Source organism: Phacochoerus africanus, chromosome 2 (genome assembly GCF_016906955.1).
Source record: "Phacochoerus africanus isolate WHEZ1 chromosome 2, ROS_Pafr_v1, whole genome shotgun sequence".
In the NCBI taxonomy this organism is placed as follows: domain Eukaryota; kingdom Metazoa; phylum Chordata; class Mammalia; order Artiodactyla; family Suidae; genus Phacochoerus; species Phacochoerus africanus.
In genome coordinates this window covers 77,636,277-77,648,738 of record NC_062545.1, presented here as the reverse complement: position 1 = coordinate 77,648,738, position 12,462 = coordinate 77,636,277, and the positions used below count along the sequence as shown (strand labels likewise).

Genomic DNA, 12,462 nt, shown 5'->3' with positions numbered 1-12,462 from the left:
TTATAAGGACACCTGTCATTGGATTTAGGACCCACCCATATCCACTGTAACAGTCATTTTAACTAATAATTACATCTTCAATAATTCTATTTCCAAATGATGTCCCATTCTGAAGTATTAGGGAGTTAGGACTTGAATCTGTATTTTAGGGGACAATCCAACACTCAGTTTACCCAGCACCATTTCTTGAACTTCAGTGTCATCTTTGTCTCAGATTAGGTGACTATCAGTGTAGGTCTATCTTTGGACCTTGTTTTTTGTTCTGTTGGTCTAATGGTCTATGACACACATACCACACTGGCTGAATTCCTGATGTTTTATAATGAATCTTGGTATCTGACAGAGCAAGTCTTCCAGCTTTGTTGTTGTTCTTCAAGATTACTTTGCTTTGGGGCACTTTGCATTTCCATGAAAATTTTAGAACCTGCTTGTCAATTTCTACCAGGAAAAAAAACTATTTTTTAAAAATCAAAATTGCCTGGAAGATGCAGTTGGGGGAAGAAGTGATGTCTTTAAAATATTGAGACTTTTGGTCCTTGTACATGGCGTAACCCTCTTTTATTTAGAGTGTCTCTAAATTCTGTCGATAATGTTTATAGTTTTCAGTGTTAAGGTCTTATGTATCTTTATTGGAGGTATTCCTAGATATTTGACATCTTTTGATGGAGATTTGTTTGGATGAAATAAAAAGCAGAGGAAGAGAAAAAAAGCTTCACCAGGTTTACCACTTCCTCGTATTAAGGAATTTTCCCACATGTACCACACTTAGCAGGGCAGAGATTTAAGTTGAGGTCTCACAGGCTCTAGATAAGAGCTGGGCCAATAAATTATTTATCTCTTCAAAAATGCAGTTTTTAGAAGAGGAGAAATGGTCCAAATGTGGGGACCTCAGATATAGGTCAAACAGGTCCTTTGTAGAGAGAGAGGGTGGGGCATTGGGTCGGCCGTGTAGCCACACACATAGCGAAGAGGTGTTGGGGACGCGATGCAGATCTTGGTTGGGCAGGGGTCTAGTTGAGGGGTTTTCAGTGCTGTTAGAGCATTAGGCTTCCCCAGAAGTGCCAGGTGGGCCAGGAGGATGGTCAAGGGGGGTGGTGTTTTGAGTCCTTTCCTCCTTAAACCAGCACTGTTCCATTCCTCTTTTATCTGATATTTTGGAGTGTTGCATAAGCATTGGAATACACATGCATTCACATCTGTATTTGAATGTGCATGGTTCTTGCACTAAAATAATAATAATTAAAAAAAATAAAAAAAAAAACTTCCAAACTAGATGTTAACATTCCGTTCAGCCCCCGGATGCTGGGACTTTCATATTGTAGCCAGCCAACCCTCCAGGGGCTCTGAGCACATCAGTCTTAACCTTGATCTTGGCAGCACTGTGATACTGTGTGCGTGTCACGGTCCTTCCCAGGAGCTGCTGCAGAATGTCTATCTGGAGGGTCTGGAGAGCAGGAATCAGGCTGGAAGGGAGCTCAGGGACTTGTCCAGCCTCTGCACCTGTGTCCTAGCAAAGCAATATTTCTGTTCGGGCTGGATTGTAAATTGCTAGAAATAGCTTCATTTACTGGGAAAGTCAGAAATAATTCAAGTACACTACACAACAGAGTTTCTATTTTATTTTTACCTACACCTAAGTAATGTAGTCACCTGACACAAAATCATTGCCAGAAAGAAAAGAAAGACATTCTTATAAGTATATTACTTCATTCTTGCCTTAGAGAGGCAGAATCTTTTCTCCTTCCAGATAGTCAAGTAATTATTCCAGTGGCATTTACTTCATTTATTTCTTTCCCAAATAAATCCTCAGCCTAGTGGTTTAAATATGACAATCATCATCATCATCATAAATAGTAGTAGTAAAATATGATTTTATAATAAAATAATTGATAGTTAATATATAATGATTATCAATCTATTGCTGTGATTATTAATATATATCAATAATGTATAATATTACGTGAAGGAGGAGGAGAAGAAATGATGTCACCACCACCCTGACTGCTTGGGATTGATGAGATTACAGGGAGCCCTAAAACCCCATCTGACCCCTCCGAGCACCCTCTGTCTGACTCAGCCCTGCCATCTGTGCCAGTGAGCTCAAAAGATGCACCTCAGAGCCACCTCTCTGAGGATAAGCAGAGGATACACCCATTTGCTGGTGTGGCAGTGCCCTGCTCCCCCAGAGCCCAAGTTCCCCCTCCAGGCAATCCTGACCAGGAAGGAACACCTGGCCCCTTCGAGTCCCACCTCCCTGCCCTCTCGTCCTGTGGTCGGGAACTCCTTCGTGCTAGCCCAGGGCCCTCCACGCTCATCCCTTTGTCTGCCCGTTGCCCTTCCTCCTCTTCTGCCCTTTACTCCCAGCCCAGAAAATAATAAAACAACAATCCCAGCCTCGCTCAAGTCTCCCCAGTGGTGGTGAAGCCAGAAGGCCTGGGTCCCCTGCAGACGGGGAGAGCAGATGGGCTGGCGATGCCTCCTCAAGCATCCCCTCCCCATGAGGAGGAAGGCCGACCAGTCCTAACGGGCTCGGTTTCCTAGGGAACCCTGAGTTTTCTGCTGCCCAACCCTTTCCCTTGCAATGGGCTTGGTTGGCATGCTTGCTTGTTTCATGCGTTATCCTGCCATTTGGAACGCTTTAGTTTTGCAGACAATTGATTTTGGACTTGCAAGGAGTATTGTCGCAGGCCCAGCTCAGACCTCACGCCACACAGGACAGCTATAGCCACAGCAGAGCTATGGAGGGGAGGAGAAGGCGCCCTCCCTCGCCCCTGTTCCTCATTCTTCGCTTTTGAAAATAAGACAGCAGAGACTCACACAGCTGCTCCTGAACAGGTGGGCTGTACAGGTGTGCTGGCTGTACTGTCAGCCTGCACCAGCTAGAGGAAGACAGGAATCCCCATCATGAAACTTGGGTCATGTGGTCACAAAGGTGCACTAAAAAAGATAAAGCCCTCTGAACGCAACAGAATGACTGCAAGTGCCTCCTCTGTGCAAGGCAGTGGGCCAGGAGGGGTGTCAGTGGTTTAAAGATAAATTTAGAATAAGTTCTTGCCCTAAGGACCTGGCTTTTTCCTTTGAAGCCAACAGTGTGGTAAATTCCGCAGTAGAAGTATAAACAATGAGATGACTCCCAGTGGAGGAACTTCAGGGAGGGGTTTAATATTTGAGTTGGGCTTAAGGTGCAGGTTGCATCCCTGTTCTTGCAGGTGGAGGAGAGGGTGCGTAAGAGAGAAGAAACAGGGCAGGCAAAGGCCCAGAGGAGGGGCAGGCTCTGGGAACATCAGATGGTTTGGTAAGGCTGGCATGAGGGAGGAAGGAGAAATAGCAGATAAGGCCAGGCGGGCCAGGTTTGGAATGAGAGTGGGTGGCTTTGAGTACAAAGCTGAAGAGTGTGAGTTTAAGTCATTGGTTTTTCTATAGCAGTGTCACCACACTGAGGTCTCGAGCAGCTACTTTCTTCTCCATGCTGTGTACTGGGGTATCAGCTTCCTTTTAAGAGGCTTCCCACTGGTCTATGCTAGAGACCCATTCCCTCCTGTAAGCCATCACTCTGCAGCTGCTCACTGAGAGCCTCCCATATATCTAGCCCTGTAACAAGTTCTGCTGAAAGACCATGGAAGGTTTTGAACCAGTCAGTGGCAGGGTAGCAGGAGCCACTGGGTCAGTAGCCTGAGTCATAATTCTGCTTATGCCACCCAGTAAGCATAAATCCTTAGGCAAGTCTCCTGGCCTTGCTGAGACCCGTTTCTCACCTGTGACATTCAGGCCTGGGCTGGTAAGTTGTTCCCAGGAGAGACATTCTAGGACTAACACGATCAGAGCTGTAATCCAGAGCTTTCCTGTATGTAGACAGAGGAGGAAAAGGCGAGGCCTGAGGCAGAGAGGCCAGTTGGGGAGTGATGGCAAGAACGTCTGTGAGTTTGGGGTTAATAGATGCAAACTATTACATTTGGAATGATGGAACATGAAGGAGGATAATGTGAGAAAAAGAATATATATATATGCACACATACATATGACTGAGTCACTTGGCTGTATAGCAGAAATTGACAGAACATTGTAAATCAACTATAATGGAAAAAATAAAAATCACATACACACACACAGATTTAGAATGGATAAGCAATGAGGTCTTGCTGTATAGCACAGGAACTATATCTAATCACTTGTGATAGAACACGATGCAAGGCAATGTGAGAAAAAGAATGTATAGATAAGTAAGACTGGGTCACTCTGCTGTATGGCAGAAATTAACAGAACATTGTAAATCATCTATAATAAATTAAAAAAAAAGATTTAACAACAACAAAAAAGAACTTCTCTGAGGTGTCTTAAGCATGAGTGAGACCTTTCAGATATTCAATAAGCATGATACTCAGTGCCAGCCACTGCCCTGAGTATTGGGAATCTAGCAGTGACCAAAACTAAGTCCCTGCCCTCAAGGTGATTTCTATCGAGAGGGCAGCAGTGGGACTGGGGACAAGAGTAATGGATCAAGAGCTGCAGTTTGAAATTCATGACAAGGGCTGCTAGTTGGGGGTGTGGGAGTATATGAGGTACGAGGGAATCGAAAGCAGAAAGGTTTGATGGGAAAGAGACCTTCAGGGATAGAACGTAAGGATCATTCTGTGGAAAACCATGATAGAAAACACATTCTTCATGAAGCCAGCACCCCAAACCCATCTCCTAAAATATCCCCTTGTGGTTGCAAAGCCATGACCCTGAAGAGAGAATGTCCTTTGAGACACCCAGCTGTTCTTGACTCCTCACTCCTGTGTCTGAAGCAAAATTACCCAAAGGCTATATGTGGTTTTATATAATAGCAGGTCTCTTTGGTTTCCTCAGAAAGGTCTTTAATAACCAGACCAGCTGTCTCTCTCCTATTCATTCATCATTTATTCACTTATCCTCCCGCCCTTTTCCTCAAGTTACTGGAGTGGATCCAGACGCAGATTCTGAGAGTCTCAAGCTTTTCCTTATTTACCCTTCAGTAATTACACATCACAGGTTGTTTTCCCTGTTAGAGTTTGAGGCTGAGCAATTAGTCTCCCATTGTCTTTGCAGGAAGTGACATCCATGTGACTTCTCTGGAAGGCAACTGTTGGCCCCTCTGGTTAAAAGAATTGGAAAGCGTTCAGCATTTCCTCTGGACTGGCTGATTTAGAAAGCTTTTGGCAATGGGCAAAGTGAATAACATAACAGTTGTCAGAACCAGAAATACCCCTGGGTCAGTTCCCCCAATAAAATGGGCCTCGGGGCTATTGCTCTGGTCTCTTGATGCGCTGACTGTCTAGACCCCTCACTTTGTGGCTGAGCATGGTATCTCAGTGTTCTGTTCCTCTTCTCATGTTTTACTGGGGACTGATTAGTCAGGATGCTTTTCAGCTTCAGATCACTGACAGCCCATCCTAAGGAGGCCCAAATAGTAAGGAATTTGTTGGAAGTCCAGTAGTTCAGAGATTTCAGGGTTGACCAAATGTAATTACCCCCACTCTGCTTCCCTGTGCTTTTTCCTGTCTTGGCCCTCCTGTGTGGCCGAGGTTTATCCCTCAGCTGAAGCGAGGTAGCTTGGAAGTCATAGGCATCACATCCCACATAACCCTCCGGAGGCTATTTCCCCCAGAAGGATGAGGAGAAGCTTCCAGCAAAATGGTTCTGCACATCTCATTGGCCAATCTAGGGTCACATGACTACTATTGAACCTGTCACTGGCAAGAGGAACAGATTTCCCTTAGATCAGTGCATACTGGACTTCAGCATGCACACAGATCACCTGGAAATCTGGTGAAATAGTTTCTGATTCAGTAGGTTTGGGGTAAGGCCTCAGCGCTGACATTTCTCAGAAGCTCCCAAGTGATGCTGATGTGCTGGGCATGTTGCAGCGCCTCAGACCCTTCAGGCCCCCTCCCTCCAGCTGGGGGTGCTGTCACCTGCCTACAAGGCACTGTGGCTGAAGAAATATGGGGAAATCTGCTAAGAAGGAGGAAGAGGTGGCCCCACTCAGGTGAGAAAGGTATTAGAGATGCTGTATCCAGCACATAGTGAGAGTATTACCTTTAAGCCAGGAGCCACACAAAGTCTATGATGTGCATTAGAAGCAAAAAGTACATGTAGTGCTAGGTATGGTGTGGGAGCACTTATAAATATCTTATTATTTATTCATCAATATGTGTACACTGCAGTTCTTGAAACAAAGGATTTAACAGTTATGCTGCCCTCTTCATGGTCATTCAGCTGTTTTTATTTAACACCAAATATCTAGCGTGTCTTAAAAGGAACAAACTCAAATGAAATGGATTTAAATGTCCTTAAGTATAAGAAGAGCGTGCCAAGTCCAGCCTTTGTTCTTTGAGTGGCTATCTCATCAGTCTTAGTTCCCGGGGAGGGAGGGTACACCCCCACTTCTCCTAAGAGTCACTTGACATGATGTCGGGCGTAAAAAATGCTGCCTGCCAGTGGTGACTCTCTGCCAAAGCAAATGGTCACAGTGCCCTTAGGCATGGTTTTCATTGCAGAAAGTCATTCTGCTCTCTTCATTGAAAAGGAAGCACTATTCTGTTACTTGTGTGTGTGTGTGTGTTTTGGCAAAAGACACACAGGAGTCTTGAGCTGCAGCTATTTTGGAAAAAAGACTGAAGGACCAGCGTCCATGCTGAGGCTGCTCCATCACAGCCGCTGTGGGTCCTGGTGTGGAATATGCTGCCAGGTGTTGAGTAAACCCTCCCAGGACTGTCACCTTGCTAGGGATGCCATCTCTGACCTCATGGACTATGACATCCTTATCATTTAGTGCAGTGAGGTCGATAGGACAATTTGTGTCTTTCAGAGACTAAAAGTCTAGAAAAGAAAGGTAAGGGTCTCACAGCCAGCAGGGGAGAAGGGAGTATGTTACTGAAAGAAGTAGGAAAGAGGAATTGGTTTGGGGGGAAAAGCGGTGGAGCTCAGTTTTAGATACCTTTGCATTGTTCTCCTGGCTTCAATTATCTTAAAGGGCTAAAAATTCAAATAAAGTATCTGTAAGCACAGTTTCTGGCTTATCTCGTTTTTCAGACTTATTTGTTATTGGCGAGTGCTGGGTGAATTTGTAAATTGGTTTCATCTTTCCTGCAGAAAAAGGAAGAGGAATCTGGCAGCATGAGTGTGGTGCCCCAAACAAGGAAGATGCTGTGGTTTCCGGAAGGAAAACACAGATATGTTAAATTACTTCTTTGCCTAACGGTGCCTTTTTCCTTTTGTGTTTTTCAGGACCAGTCCAGCAGCCGTATTAAGACATGTGGTGTATATAAAGTTTGCGATCGTTGGGGGACATTTTGGTAAGTGTCACCACCTTTATTTCTAACACCTTGTGATGTAAATAGAGCTCATAAAGGAAAACCATGACCTTGTTCTGCGAATATTTTAAATCTGCACTACCCTTGACAAAGTGGATTTTATAATGAAACGCGACCTTCAGTTGGTATTTTCTGACAACTTTGACATTTTTTCTTGTCATGGTTGATGTTACCGAGCAATATGGGGTTTCCTAAGATTTATTAAGAAGTCTAGATTTTAGGAAAGCTTCCAGATGCAGGATAAAGAACACCCTGGACCATTTAGTTTATTCTCTAAGCCACTCATAGAATATGAGAGTAATATACTTGCAGACCAAAAGAATTTTTTTTTTTTTTTGTCTTTTTAGGGCAGCATCTGTAGCACATGGAAGTTCCCAGGCTAGGGATCTAATCACAGCTACAGCTGCCGGCCTATGCCTGAGCCACAGCAACACAGGATCCGAGCCGTGTCTGTGATCTACAGCTCACGGCAACACCAGATCCTTAACACACTGAGCAAGGCCGGGGATCGAACCTCTGTCCTCATGGATACTTGTCAGGTTCGTTAATCACGGGAACTCCAGAATTTTTTTTTAAATGTTTTTAAATTTCCAAAGCAGAGAGATCCCTCTGATCTCCATGTTGAAGAGAGAGAAAAAAAGGCAGTTAGATGCTTGGCAAATGGGACATGGGACATGAAAGGGCGTTAAGAATCCACCATGCCTGGGACCCAGCCCACCAGCTGGCAGAGCAGTGGCCTGAGAGACCAGGAGCATTCAACTCAAAAGCCACCCAGAAGACCTTGCGAGCAGTAGTCAGAAGGATAGGAGACTTGGGTTAAAGCTCACATTCTCCACTTACTGGTTGTTACCCAGTCTCCCTGAGCCTCAGTTTCCTCATCTGTAAAATGAGACTCAGGCCACTTTGTATGGTGGTCGTAAGAATAAACGAAGCCAGGTGGTGCTGGGGCACCATGAGTGCTCCATAAAGCAGTTATTCCTGGTAACACAACAGCCTTGTTTGGAAGCTGGACATTTGCTGTTGAGGTGTGTAGCTTCCAGTAGGTGGGCTGCGGGGGAGGGGAGAGCCTGGTCACACCATGTTAGCTACCACAGGGCATGTCACAGCTGGTCACCACAGTCTGTCCACCAACATCCACACCATGATGAGCTATGGGAGGCTCTGAGACATTTGCTGTCTTCTCTCGCACTGTCAACCCGTTCTTAAACCGGTTTCACTAAGTTAACGTCTCTCCTGCCCCCTTGGCAGCCAGGTACAGTCACATTGTTTGAGCTTTGTTCAGTACTGGAGTGAGTGTTGTTCTGAACCAAAATAACAAGAAGAAAAAGAAGGGGTTGGAGGAGGTGGTACCCTTGCTGCGGCCTCAGTTCCCATGCTGAAGCTTTCATTTCTAAGCCTTTCTTTGGACCTTTTCGTCTATGCTTATTATTACAGCCTGCACAGAGATCCAGTTATTGGGTAGAAATTTGTGAGCTTTGACTGAAGAATCTGGCCTTGGGGCAGGGCCTTTACCCGTGATGGGGCAGAATCAACTCTTGTGCTGCGAACGGGCTGATGTGTGAGATTTGGGTGTCAGGAAGTGACGACCTCCAGTCTCAGGGCATCAAAGAGATGGGCATGGCCTCAGGGGTTGTCTGGCCCAGTCTCCCACTAGCCACAAAAAAAGTCTTCTCCAGAATTTCTGGCAGAAGGGAATCCAGATTCTCTCAGAGATGAGTGCTCATTATTGCAGAGAGGAGCTTTCTCAGATTAAAAAGTGATTAGAGGGGAGTTCCCATTGTGGCTCCATGGGTTACCAACCTCACTAGTATCCATGAGGATTCGGGTTTGATCCCTGGCATCACTCAGTGGGTTAAGGATCCGGCCTTGCCATAAGGTTGCAGATACAGCTCGGATCCTGTGTTGCTGTGGCTGTGGTGTAGGCCTACAGCTGCAGCTCCAGTTGGACCCCTAGCCTGGGAACGTACATATGCTATGGGTACAGCCCTAAAAAAAGTGATTGGGGGCACTGGGAGATTTGTTGGGGGGGGGGCGGTAAGAAAATTGTGCTAGATCTTGATTGTAGTAGTATTTATACAACTACAGACTTTCATGAAAACTCATAGCTCTACAGTAGAAAGAGTGAATTTGTCTGTAGTTAATTAAACCTTGTTTTTTTCATTTTTTTTTTTCCATTTTCTAGGGCCGCACCCAAGGCATATGGAAGTTCCCGGCTAGGGGTCCATTTGGAGCTGTAGCCGCCAGCCTACGCCACAGCCACAGCAACGTAGGATGTGAGCTGCATCTGCGACCTACACCACAGCTCATGGCAACCCCGGATCCTTAACCCACTGAGCGAAGCCAGGATCGAACCCGCAGCCTCATGGTTCCTAGTTGGATTTGTTAACTGCTGAGCCATGACGGACACTCCCTTAAATTTTTTTTTTAAAGACAAACTTTTTTTTTTTCTTTTTGGGCCACACCTGTGGCATATGGAGGTTCCCAGGTAGGGGTCTAATCGGAGCTACAGCTGCCGGCCTACACCACAGCCACAGTAATGCTAACCTTAATTTTTTTAATGGGGAAAAAAACAACAAGCATTTAGACAAATTCCAGGACATTAGCTGAAATTGTTAAAAAGAAAGAGGGAAGGAGAGAAGGAGGGAGGAAAGAGAGGCAGTCTAGTCCTTGTCCTGAGCTACATGCAGCACATGCTCAAGGGAACAGGGACCTGGTCTCCTGCTTCTGCACCATGCCTGACACAGGGAGGCCCGTGATGAGTATTCACTGGAGCATCACCTGCCCGTAGTCACCCTCTAAGCAGACAGACAAGTGCATTCACTTTCCACACACCAGCCCACTGGATATTTGAAGACACTCCTTTCTCATTTATCTTCTCTGGGCTGACCTTATCGTTTCCTGTTCTTCTGACTCTTTGTTTCCTGGTTCTTTTCCTCTCCCCCTCCCCCAACCCAGGAACTGTCCTTGAGGAAGCATCTGCTTTTCTAGATCTCTATAGGCACAGCCCCCGAGGGGGTCTGGCCAGGGAGGAGCGCACTAGGTCCTCCTTCTGTAGACGGTGTTAGCCACCAGCACTCATCCTCTTCCTCACTGAGGGCTTGGTGCTGGATCAAATCATGGTGGATTTCAAGAACAGAGCTCCTAAAAATAGGGGGGCTAGCCATCCAAGAGATCGGGTGGCCGCAAATCTATCCTTGTGAATGTCTTCACTGAAATGAGGCTGGGCCCTGCCACTCCTCGCTTGAGACTGCACCATGCTGTTTATAAACCCTTCAGGGTAGTGCTGCGTTACACATCCTGACTCTTCACTGTGAGTCATAGGAAGTTTGAAATCCTTAAAATTAAACTCGTAGGTGCTTTGAAACCTTTAGATACTAGCCCGGGGGGAGATATGCCATTACATAAATACAAAGAGGGCAGGTCTCAACCCAGGTTTGTGGTGTCCTCTCAGACAACATTTAGCAGTGTCTGAAGACACTTTCAGTTGTCACCACAGAGGTAGGGAGGGTGTGTACTCCTGGCATCTGGCAGATGGAGGCCAGGATGCTGCTGCAGACCCAAAAATGCACAGGACAGCAACACATGCACACATGCGCAGAATGATCCAGCCCAAGATGTCAGTACTATTGAGGCTGTGAAATTGATATAGAAATAATTTTAAAGGAGATCTTATCGTGGCTCAGCAGAAATAAATCTGGCTAACACCTATGAGGACACAGGTTCAATCCCTGGCCTCACTCAGTAGGTTAAGGATCCAGCATTGCTGTGAGCTGTGGTGTAGGTCACAGACACACCTCAGATCTCATGTTGCTGTGGCTGTGGTGTAGGCAGGTGGCTACAGCTCCAATTTAACCCCTAGCCTGGGAACCTCCATATGCCATGGGCGTGGCCTTAAAAAGACAAAAAAAAAGTAATTTTTAAAATTACAGTGTCCACAGTATTCATTATTTTGAAGGTTTAAAATTTTAAATATTTTGACACTTAAATACATTTAACTGTAAAACATAAAGAAGTCTCTTTGGGGAATCACAGAGTTAAAAGGGCTCCTAAGAGGCCACATTACCCCAGATTCCAAGCAAGAGTTGATCTAAATGAATCAGACAAATGGGTGTCTGAAGTCTTGTACTGAAGACCATCAACTAAAGCTGAAAGCGAGACTCACACAACTTGATCCCCGCATTCACACAAAAGAGGTAGTCTCGTATTTTCAATTTCAGCCCCAGCTTCTTCAGATGTGTTTGCCTTCAGATGACCTCTGAGATGAAATGGTATTTTCAATCTGGGCTAGTCTTTCCTTTTAAATCAAGGATGTGATTCTCGAGTGATGAAAATGTGCTTAGGGAGGAGAGCGGTCTCATTACAGATGATTGAGATGGGGTATTTTGGTACACAGGGCTGTTTATTTGCATCAGTTTCCAGTGACACTACAATCTGGTCTCACCGTGAGTCGCTGAGAGCTTTTGTAGCCCAATATGGTTACATTTGCTGAAGCAGAGAGATTAAAGCAACACATGTCAAGCTGTGATAGAGGACAATCCACTTGAAAAGCCTTTAATTATAGGGCCTATTTCGGGAGGGTAACTGTGCTTTTTGTGAGGTATATTTTGGGATCCACTAACCCAGCTTCAAGGCCAGTAATATCTTCCCAGAAAGGGTGTGGTTGTGTGCTGGTGGACATGAATGTTTTCTTCCCCACAGCTTTAGTATTTGGTATATTCCTTTAGCTTTACTCCCCTTCATTTTTTTTTTTATTTCTGATAATCTTTTCTCTTTCAAGAATGCTGTGAAAATGTGTTCTGGAAAGCTGGAGAAGAGAAAGATAAAAGATCTCATTTAGATGGCCAAGCCCAAAGATTTGAGGGCTTTACATTATCCATCTGCTGTTTTTAAGACGAATAGAATTTGGAGGAATGTACCAGAGCTAGGAGTAAGCAGAGTCAAGTGAGACTATAAAAACACCATGTTGGGGCAAAATATTTTAATGTAAATATCTGTGGCAAAACTACACATTTATAGCTGCTTGTTTCCAGCACCCCTTTCCAACCCATGGGTAGTTCTCATGGGCCATTTCATGCTCTTTCACGAGCACTAAGGACCCCGAGTGGGTACTGGCTTTCACTTTTGTTCT

General features: G+C 45.2%; 1 protein-coding gene across 3 annotated transcripts in view; it reads left to right on the top strand.

Annotated features, from left to right (window-relative positions):
- FYN (FYN proto-oncogene, Src family tyrosine kinase) overlaps positions 1–12,462 on the top strand; it is a 225,425-nt gene that overhangs the window by 92,400 nt on the left and 120,563 nt on the right. For all 3 annotated transcript variants that reach the window (XM_047762886.1, XM_047762887.1, XM_047762885.1), the window contains exon 2: positions 7,249–7,316. The gene's annotated coding sequence lies outside the window, so the exon portion shown is untranslated. The remainder of the gene's footprint in view (positions 1–7,248; positions 7,317–12,462) is intronic.